Below are 11,796 nucleotides of genomic sequence, written 5' to 3'. Positions count from 1 at the left end.
TAGAGGGAGATTTCCCTTCATCTAACAGTTTTTGTAGAAACTGTAATACCACAGCCATAGGACAATATATTAGGTCATGGCCCCCCGCCAGACACCAATCTTGGAACAACTGCCACTTGTACATATACTGCGACTTAGTAGAGGGCACTCTAGAACTCTGAATGGTCGAAATCAGCAAGGTTGAAAGCCCTAAGGCTGACAGGCACTCTCGTTCAGGGGCCAAGCCCATAGTTGCATGAGCTTGGGGTTCAGGTGCCAAAGCCATCGTTCAGCCTGGGATAATAGGTCTGCTCGCAGGGAAATGTTCTGCCACCTCCCTTAGGGCGCCACCCTCCGTGCTGAGGTCCTGCAAATGGAGGCTGACCGCGCTCTGCTGCTGCAGCTGAAGGAGGTGTCTTAGTAGGCTGGAAGGGCTTATGCGGCCACATCTTCTGAGATGCCTCCTGGGCTTTAGCAGAGCGCTGTAGCATCTCTTCCACCGCTGGGCCAAACGTGTGTCCCGGTGTGATGGGAGCATCTAATAATGGGGCTTTGTCGGGCTCTTGAATTCTTGCCTGTGAGAGCCAGAGCTGCCTTCTGGCAACTACCAGGGACGCAATACTCCTGCCCTGGGCCCGTGCGTTTAGCTGTGCTATCTTGACCAGGAATTGAGCGACCAACGACAATTCCGCCCTCAGAGACGCCAAAAGGTGCTCCGGAAGATCTTTTACCAGCGACGCCTGGTAGGCTGAAAGGAGGCTGGCCACGTTGGACAGTCGAACCGCCTCTGTAGCGGCTGAATAGCCCTTCTTCAAATGAACCTCCGTGGTGCTGCACTGTCTGTTAGCACATGCAGGGTCTTTAATTAGGCCCGAGAGCATCGGTGTCTTAACTAAGGCCGCAAAGGCGACTTCAACTGGTGGGAAGGACGCCAGTCCAGCCTCACTCGCTCCCTGCATGGCAAACGTGGAAGTCTTCCACGAAGTTGCCGGTGAAGAAGCTGGGCCCCCCAGGTGGATTGCACCTCCTTAATAAAATCAGGGAAGGCTGGGAGCGTCCTGGGCTGAGGAGACCGCACAGACCGTGACTCAAACAGTGACCGCCAAGGTAATTCTACGGCTGGCCACTCAATCCCTAGGTGGCGAGTTGCTCGCTCCACCAGTGACCACAAGGGATCATTGGTGTCCAGCACCTCCAACTCAGTGTCTTGCTCTGAGTTGTGAGAGGTCAGTTCAGCTTCCACACTGTCCTCCTCAACGAGAGGCTCCCCTTCCCAAGCATCCCTGGAGATGGCGTCTACGTTCCAAACCCCTTGGGGTTGTTGGGAGACTGGGGCTGGCAGAGCCGGTTGGTTGGCTGTCGGTCCGACCTGTGCGTCAGTGGCCTGTGGTACCATCTTTGTCACTGACATGAGTAGCTATTGCTGATCCATTATCACGTCCATAAACTGGGACATCTTAGACGTGAGCTCTGCCACGCCTGACTTGTCCCTATAATGTCTGTCCCGACGAGGGGAACGAGAGCATCCCCTATGACTGAGTGACATGGAGCAGGACCGTGACCAGCGAGGGCGTTCCCTGCGAGGGGAGGGGCCTCGAGGTCGGATAGACGGGCTACGAGAGAGTTCCTGAGCACGTCTACAATCTGGAGTTCTCTGACCAGCTGTAAGCTGGGAGGGGCTCCTGGAAAGCTGCAGTTTGACAGACAGTCGCTGTAGTTGACGGTGGAGCAGACACCGTGTAAGACGACCCAGAGGAGGGGGAGTGGCTCCCCACTGCTTTCCTCGCCCTCTGGCGAACAGTGCGCTGCTGAAAATTAGCACATAATGTATAGAACAACCTGTCTGCCAAGGCAGACGTGGTGTGCTCTGGTCCCAGGCACGCCGTACAGTCTTCATGCGGGTCGCTTGCTGGAAATTTTGCCTGGCAGGTGAAAAAACGATGGAATCCAGACATCTTAATGATGGGATGTGTTGTGAGCGGCAAGGTGTGTGCCCTGATTAATGTGCTGAGCGTCGAGGCGTCAATGCACCGCGTGACGAACGCCGAAGCGTCGAACAGCGAGGTGCATGTGCCTTCGAGCGTTAAGGCGTCAATGTACCTAGCGTTGAGCGCCTAAGCGCCAGGCGTCGATGTGCGTGCACCGAGCGTAGAGGTGCGTGCACCGAGCATCGAGGTATTAATGCACCGAGTGTCGAGCGCAGGAGCGTCGAGGGTTGAGGTGTGTGCGCCGATCGTCGAAGAACCGAGCGTCGAGGTGTCGATGCACCAAGCGTCGAACGCGGAAGTGTCGAGGTGCGTGTGCCGAGCGTAGAGGCGTTGATGCTCCGAGCATTGAACGCCGAAGTGTCGAGGCGCGTGCGCCGAGCGTCGAGCACCGACGCATGGAGGTGCGTGCACCGAGCGTCGAGCACCGAAGCGCCGAGCGTAGAGGTGCGTGCACCAAGCCCCAAGTGCTGAGGCACTAAGCACAATGCGCCAAAGTGCTACACCAAAGCGCCAAAGCGCTGACACTGAAAATACCGAAGTGCGTGTACTGAGCGTGAAGACGCTATGCACTAGATGCCGAAGCATCAGTTGACCCGCAGAGCGGAGACGCTAAGTGCTAGTACAGTGTCTAGTCAAAAGACAATGGTGTTGTGCTATACTTATCTGTTTGGTAAGGGGCAACTGAAAGTGTCGTTGGTGGTAGTCTTCCTTATGTATTGTATGGGAAAAAAAGGTACTTTTTTTTTTTTTTTGAGGAACTGCAGCCGCACTGCAGATGCGTGCAGATATTCGTAGCTTAGCTACCGAAAACAGCGACCACGCGGTGAGATGTTCACAATCCGCGGATGGTAATTTTAGGAGAGGCTACTAGTAGCAGGCTAAACTCCGGGTCCGGCGGGAGCGAGACCAAGGCTGCAAAAAATTGCGTGGCCTTACAGGTGCGCAACGTGTCCTCTGAATTCTATTCTGTACCAGGGGAAGAATAGACAATACAAAAAAAACAACAAAAATATATATATATATATAATATAATAATATGAATAAGCAGAAGGAAGACGGGTTGGCCAACGCGGAAAGAATGCACTTCGTGAAGCAAAGCTGTGAAAGTGAAAGGAGAATATATATATATATATATATATATAATGCTCAAAGGAGTGAACACTGAAATAAACTCAGAGAATGGGCGGTAGCCAGCTTCTCAAGCTCAAGGCTGTCGAGTACAATTAGTGGAAATAAATCTCTCAGAGAGAACTTACCAGCTCAAAGTCCTACAAAGGCTGAAGACAAAAGAGGAAGAGAGTCTCCGTGCACTGTGTATAGTAAGCTCCCAGGGGGGCAGGCTTACACGTCAGCTCGCACAGAAGCCTATCGGCAGCTTTGCTATAAAGCTCAGCCAATCCTACTGCCTGACGGCAATATCCCATACTTTTATGGTTATTTTCGAATTGAAAGGGAACCTTGTTTACTTCAGAACTCAGCTCCAGCTTTTGAAGCAGTGTGTCCCAACACAGTCCTAAAAATAATACAAATCTTTCACAGATGTAGAATATTTTTCTTAAGTAAATAAGTCTTTATTATCATTTCATTTTCTGATATATCAGCCCATATGACTTCATATATCAGCTAACCTCAGTAAAATAGCACTCAGTAAGTTTCCTTTGTTAGTCTGAGTTAATATTTTAAATGACTCACTTTGGCTAACTTCCAATTACCTGTAAGCAAATATTTCAAACTGCCACATTCCATGTGAGTAAATATATGTATAACAAACATTAGCTGGCATTACGAAACAGTCAATAACATGTTAATGCTTTGTATTACTTGGAATTGTCTTCACATCTGTTTCATCGTAGGGATTGATTGGAACCTCTTTTTCTTAAAGTCGGCTTTTTCAAATGATATAACCTTTTTCGCTGTCAGCGTAATAACAAAGTGTGTCTAATTGTATTGCTCTATTTACTCATGACCAACTGTATACAAGCACCATGTCCCAAAAACATACATTTGGATATAGCTGTTCTGTATTTCTATTCGTGAAAGAATGTTCAGTTTTAATTACACTTCAATTAAAAACATACTATTTAGAATAACAGTATTAATCATTATCATTGTCTTATCAACTGAAGCCAGATGGTTTATTTGGAACATGATAATACGCTCTATAGCAACCAGCACTGGGATTTAAGTTTAATTGCCAACAGAGTACCTGTTACAATGTATTATCTATATATATATATATATCTATATATATATATATATATATATATATAGATATATATATATTATATATAATTATATATATATATATATATATTGTAAGATAGCAGGGAGGGGGTTAAAATTCCTCCCTGCTAAAACCATGTGATAATGTACTGTGGGTGAATTGGGCTAAGGGTTTGAATTGTTTTAATTGTTTAATGATTTAGTTAATCCCCTGCACCTGGTGGTAATTAGAAATTAGAGCCAGGTGCAAGGTATTTAAGAGAGGCAGCCAGACTGATTGGGGCTGCTGAGTGAAGAGCCTGACTGCGTGTGTGTGCAGTCGTATTGAAGGTGAAGTGCTGAGTGAAGCCAGCGTGAGTTTAAGTTTTGGTTTGACAGGTAAACGGCTTAGCCATCCTGTGAGTAGTTAGGAACCAGTTTATGTTTAGTTAGAGCTCTGAAGGAGAGCTAGGTGTTTATTTCTGTTTGTTTCTGTTTTGTTTATATTCATTTGTGTTTATTAAAAGTGCGCAATCGCGCTTAAAAAATCAATTTTGAGTCCTGGGTCTGTTTTTAAAGGGGCAACGAACTCTGGAAGTGGTGCAATCTTTCACTATATATATATATATATATATATATATATATATATATATATATATATATATATATATATATATATATATATAGAGATAGATAGATAGATAGATAGATAGATAGATAAAAGCATTCACCCCCTGCAAAGTTTTCACAATTTGTTGGCATCTGAGCGTACCCCACAATGCTTTTCAAATTAGACTTTGCATGTTAGATTTACAGAGAAAAACAGATTAATCTCAGTTGCATAAGTATTCCACCCATTTGCTACTGCAGCCCTAAATCAGCTCAGGTGCAAATGATTTGTTTGGAAGGTCATTAAATGAGTGAAATGGTTCAGCCTGTATGTACTCAAAGTGGTTTAACGTGTAGATAATTTCCCTCAGGTATAGAAAGACTTTCAAACTGCAACTCACACAGTGATCCAACAAAGCAACCATGAAGACCATGGAGCTTTTGAAACACGTCAAGGATAAAGTGGTAGAGAGGCACAGAGCAGAAGGGTACAAGAAAATTTCAAAGGCATGGATTATCCCTCTCAGCACAGTGAAGTCTATCATTAAGAAGTGGAAGATGCATCATACTACCCAGATCAGGTCACCCTCCCAAACCGAGCAGCCAGACAAGCAGGAAACTGGTTCGGGATGTCACTCTGAATCCAACAGTGACCTTGATAGATCTGCAAAATTCTGTGTCTGAGATGGGAGTCAGTGTTCACACATCAACAATAAGCCGGTCCCTACACAAAGCTGGCCTGTATGGACGGGTGGCAAGAAAGAAGCCACTATGCAAAAAGGCTCATCTTACAGCACGTATGGAGCTTGCAAAAAAGCATGTAGATGATACTGCAGACATGTGGAAAAAGATTTTGTGGTCAGACGAGACAAAAATTGAACTTTTTGGTCTAAGTTCCAAGTCTGGTGCAAGCCCAACACTGAACATCGCCCAATCAACACCATCCCAACTGTCAAGCATGGTGATGGCAGCATCATATTATGGGGATGCTTCTCTTCAGCAGGGACTGGGAAGCTTGTTAGGATAGAGGGGAGAATGGATGATGCAAAGTACAGGTGAATCCTTGAAGAAAACCTGTTCGAGTCAGCCAAACCCAAACTGGAGTGGTTGAACAAGAAGAGAAGTCCTGACTTGAATCCATTGAAAATTTGTGGCGCGACTTGAAAATTGCAGACCATCAAAGATTCCCAACAAACTTATCAGAACTTGAGCAATTTTCCCATGAAGAATTGGCAAAATTGTCACCATCCTACTGTGCAAAGCTAGTAGAGACCTATCCAAAAAGTAATTGCTGCAAAAGGTGCTTCTACCAAGTACTGACTTAAGGGGCTGAATACTTATGCAACCAGTAAATTTCATTTTGTACATTTTCTTTGCAAGTTTTGATGACATTTAACTTCCTCCTCTTATAACAGTGTTCAGTTTAACCACTGCAGCTTTGAATAAACAAAGTTTGTTTGGAAAACTGTGCACACGTTATTTGTAATTCAACAAAATGTGTCATTATTGGTAAGGGGTGAATACTTCTGCTAACCACTGTGTGTGTGTGTGTGTGTATATATATATATATATATATATATATATATATATATATATATATATATATATATATATATATATATTTTTTTTTTTTATAGACAGCCACATGGTAGGTCCATTCGGACGAAGTTTCAAATCCTTAACTATTTCATGGGTTTACAATGAGATACCCAAATGTTACTCTATAGAAAATTTATTTTGGTATCACTATGTAGTGTCATTAATACCGTTTAAAATGTTTACTCTTTTGTACATTTGGGTTTTTTTTTTTTTTTTTTTTTTTTTTTTTACTCTTTTTGTTGCTGTGCATACACAGTACAATAAACACAATAATGCCTCAGCACCTGCATGCAGGTTTCAGGCACTTTCTGCTGGCATTAAGGTTTTCTCCATGTTGCTTTTTAAATAGGCTTTTTTTTTTTTTTTCAGAATGTCTGAAACAGCCTTGCGATTTAGAATTTTTCACCTTGCTCTTTTTGTGTTGGGTTTGGTAAATGTTCAGCTTTGATGATGAACAATTTATCTAGAGCCTTGCATTTGACATTTTACATATCTTTACATAACTGAAAAATATCAATACATAACTAAAATATTCTCAGCATAATAAAAGGGGAACCAGTGTTAAAGCAATCAAAGGGTAAGAAACTATATTTAAAAGCACAAAATAGCACAAAAAAATTACAAATCTAAACCCAGAGAAGAAGAGTGGAAAATATTGACTTATTAACATGATAGTCAGTACAGACATTCCACAAAATTCTTTGCTCTAATCCTGTTGAGTATTTTACCCGCCTCTGATCTCAGATAAAACAACTTGTTTTCTAAGAAGTGTGTTGCTTCTTGATAACACAATAGCAGTTCTCCAAGGAATTTCTGTATAAATCATTCTACCTTTCCAGCATTAAGTTAGTTTCTTTACTGAGACATTTAACTATAACTACTTCAACCTTTTGCACGCCATATTCACAAACCTAGAGATGTCAAGCCATAAAATCAAGGAAAGTATACAGAGAAAACAGCTGTCCACTGGTTTAATATTGTTTGAACAACGGTACTAGATTGGGTACACTCACCCCATTAAATCCTATTACAAACTAACAGAGGTTTATAATTTGGGGCCATGTATAAACAGTACGTCGCAATTAGCAACAGAAGTGAATCATAAATTAAGTTGGCACATTTTGTTTACTCTTCTGAAAGACAGCAGAACAAACTGCATTGTAATTATATGAATTGCATTCATTTCTTTGCAAAGCCTAATACAAAGAAAAGGTAAAGAAACAGCTATGTTAATCTGCTATACACACTCGAATCAAACCATTAATATCCTTGAAATAACAAGTCACTGAAGATTAAACTTTGGCACTCCAGAGAGGATAGATCTAACAAGTTGCTTTAGGCCATTGGGCATGGTCCAATTTATGACAATCCTCCTTTGGGAGAATTGTAAAGCTATGTTTTTGATGTTGAAAGAAATTGTAATAGAAAACAACTTTTAGGGCATAAGGGTACATATGAGTTAAAAGTATCATGTTCATGACGTTTGATTGTTTATCCAGTAAAATGTGATGGTGGTATTTCTGGTCTAATATTTGTCTAATATCAATTTCTAACACTAATACTTTAGCACAGAGGTAATATAAAAACATTTGTTGACAGTGTATTTATTCACCCAAAGGTTAATCATATATATACTGCATGTAATTCAATTTTACGAACATGCAACTAACTCTTAGTCAAAGATTTTCAAAGAACAGTACACCCAACTGTGCATAATAAGGCTATCATTTTATTGAGGGTTTCTGGTGATATTTAAATCACAAAAGCACTTGCGTTATTCTGCTCTTCCACAAATGTCCCCGTCTTCTACAGATAAACCTGTGAATCGGCAAGCAATTGTTGTTTGTAAAGTGGAGGCAAACAGACCTTGCTCCTTTGTTTGCGCTTTTGTACTTGTTGCTAAGTTGGCACCCTTGTATACACCCTTGTAAACTGTCTGTTCCACAAGGAAGACCTCTGTTTATACATTATTATTATTATTATTATTATTATTATTATTATTATTATTATTAAAAACACAAAATAAATTGTATTGGACATTAGCCTTATGAAATCTTGTTTTGAGACCTGCTACTGCTGCTGATTATAGTGTTTATTAATTTTTAATTTTTATTTTGCTACTGCTGCAAGGTTTTAGTATGTCAAGAATGAAGCAGTGTTTTTGCAAGCATTTTTTTCTAACCTGTGGCCAATTTTGCTATATTCAATAAAAGCACACATAACTACCAAATGAAAACACATGATAATGACCATATAATGCACAGTTCACAGCCTACCTTTTTATTTTTAAAGTGGTTTGTGATGGTGGTCCACTATGAAATTTGCTATATATATATATATATATATATATATATATATATATATATATATATATATATATATATATAATTTGGTTAACAAGGGGAAAAATGGCCTTCAGTCCATTGTCTTGCATTGTATTGTGCACTTCTGAGTCACAAATAAACCCAAAGGGTGTTGTTATTGGAATGCAAGCAGCAACTATTTGGAATGATGAAAACATATTTTACAACCATTTAGACGCACTGCTTAGTAATGAGACAACCAGGGGCAAAATGTATTGGGAAAAATACTGCAAACATTAGTAAGGTTACAGTTAGAGAAATATTTAGTGTGAATGTGAATGCAATAAACAATATGGTAGTTTTGTTTTATGTTCTTTAGAGAAATAACTTGTACAAGATGCACAACAAAAGTACTGTTTCTATGTACCATATGAGTGGAGCATGAATACAGTGCATTTGTAGCTAATTTAATATCACCCTGCCAACCTTGATGTGTATGTATTACTCTACACACAGCAAGGTTATACAGTCCATGATGCCAAATTATTCAGGGGAGTGATGCCCAATAAAGAAGATGACATTTAGGAAGAGGGAATAAGTGATGATAGTCCTTTTGAGTTAGTGATTTTTTACATACATATCATGCTATTTAGTGATAGTGTGTGGATTCTCCAAGAGAGAGATTTTTGTCTAACGTCAGACATGACCACAATTCAATCATTTGTATTTCCCCAACTGTAAGCTGCAGTGTACAGTAACATCAGGCATCTAGGCAACATGCTTTGAAAAAGAACTGCAGTAATCTTCATTATATGATGACATTTGAATGCTTGACTCACCCCAAAGTAATTTAACAGAGGTGTAGTGCACAAGAATAGCCCTCTCCACTATGTGTTCTCAGTCATTAAGTATGATTCAGTGCTGCTTGGTGTGTAGGTCAAAGCAGAAAAGAATGACAACATAACAAAACATACTGTCTGACTGAAAATGAATTGAAGGCATTTGAATATCTTAATATACTACAGTACGTTTCTGTGCCTGCCAGAATGGATCTATTAGATTCTACATTTCTTACAGTACTTTCATAGTCCTTAGCTGTAAGTGTTTCTTTACCATGGTTTCTTTTTCTCTGTATTCACTATCTACTTTTGCCAATAGCCCTTACACATTTCATAATTGTAATTGTATTCACTGATTTGGTACAGCTTCAGTTGAGAATTTCCCATTGGTATATATATATATATATATATATATATATATATATATATATATATCTAGATTACAATAGCCTGAGTTTTCTAAAATCCAAGAACCCCACAATGCCTAAAGTGGTTTAGTTAAACATATGTCCCTTTTTGTAGCTGGGTGAACAAATCTGAGCACAGGGCATACTATACAACCTTGTTATAACCAACCAAGATTGATACACTTTTTACAAATCAATCTATAATTGTTCTGTTTAAATCTATGTGTTGTTCTGTTTAAATGTATTTTTGGTTGATATCCATCTGCCTGTAAACTATTGTATGTGCTCTGTAGATTTTTCTTCCACATTTTTTGGGGGGTTGTTAAGAGACTTGATTTTTGTCTTCACAGCATATCCATTTTATTTGAAGGTTTTTATTCTTGTATTACACATATGTCTTATTAATGGATCTGTGAACAACAGCTGCAGCAACTAAACTCTTACAGAATGCTATTTTACCATTTACTGCATGGCCTATTATATAGATATAAAAGTCTGGGTTTTTTTTCCCATGGAAATGAACTGATTCATGTTGGAGGAGCATTGGCAGAGTGCCATTTTCAAAAAGGAAATGCAGTGCTAGACGTAATAGAAAGACAACACATTATTAGAAACTAACATTCTTTTGTAGTGTCTTATTTAGTAAAAAGTGGTCAAATTGTAGGGACAGGACAGAAAGTAATGTTTTTAGCCAAAAATAAAGCATACATTATTTGTGAAGGGGTTTCAACAAAAATAAAAGGAAGGCATTTATAGGCAGCACTTAAAGCTATAAAGCTGACAGACAGGGATGACAAAACCTATACTGAGTGAAATTAACATAGGAGGCGTTAATGGTGGTCAAACAAAAGCTGGATTATATTACAACCGTGATAAACATGTATGGTGAATATTTTGCTTTGTATAATTTTATTTTGTTTGTCTTGTTTCTCCCACTGAACACAAATACGACTTTGTGAGGTTTATATCAGCAGGGTTTTTTTTTCCTTTTTTTTTGTCAAAAAACAACTCCTCACAACCTCTTCTGTTATTGGTCCAATCTTCTTTGTTTCCAAGTTGTCGTCACTGTTTCGTTGAATGTCCATGTATTTATTTTGAATATTATGTCTTCTCTGTTGTACTATGCTTATTGATAGAAAGATATCCAACTCCTATTTAGACTCCCAGTTTATACAAGCTGTAGCTTATAAAGTCAGTCATGCAAACTAATGGAAATGCCAAGAACATTGTCTGGGACATGGTGAGTGACTATTGATTGTGTAAACAAAATGAAGCACTTTCACAAAGAATGCTGCAGTGGGTAACGTCAGACCAGAAACAGGAAATAAACGACAGAGAGAGGTGGAGTTTGATGGAGCTGAGCGAATTATAGATTTATTAAAAGCATTTAATAAATGAACAGACAGCCAGAAAATAAACGGTTGTAACAAACACAGGACACGGCACATTCGCCAAACCAAAAGAGACAAACAAAATGGACTAACACTACACAAAACACGGTGAGCAGATGTTTTAACTTTACGTTATTATTTTATTATTTATTATCGTCTCCAATCCCGTTCTCCACTCACCGAACTCCCAACCCCGAGTGGGTGAAAACATGTAGATTTTATGAAGCTGTACCGAGACTCTATTGCGAATCAATCATTCAATTGGAGTCGCGGTACAACTACATGTGAATTAATAAAGAGCAATTTCCCATGCTCACATATTATTACATTTTACTTGCACGTGAAGTGCTGTGCAATCCTCATTACAAAATACAAATATACATTTTAAACACTTGTGTTACACAGACCCGTTTATATCCTGTGTACCAATGACTATACACCAACATTAACACACAGCATATAACAGAAAATACACACAG

The sequence above is a fragment of the Polyodon spathula genome, chromosome 9 (assembly GCF_017654505.1).
Source record: "Polyodon spathula isolate WHYD16114869_AA chromosome 9, ASM1765450v1, whole genome shotgun sequence".
Classification (NCBI taxonomy): Eukaryota; Metazoa; Chordata; class Actinopteri; order Acipenseriformes; family Polyodontidae; genus Polyodon; species Polyodon spathula.
The sequence above is the reverse complement of the archived record's forward strand: the minus strand, read 5'-3'. Positions refer to the sequence as shown.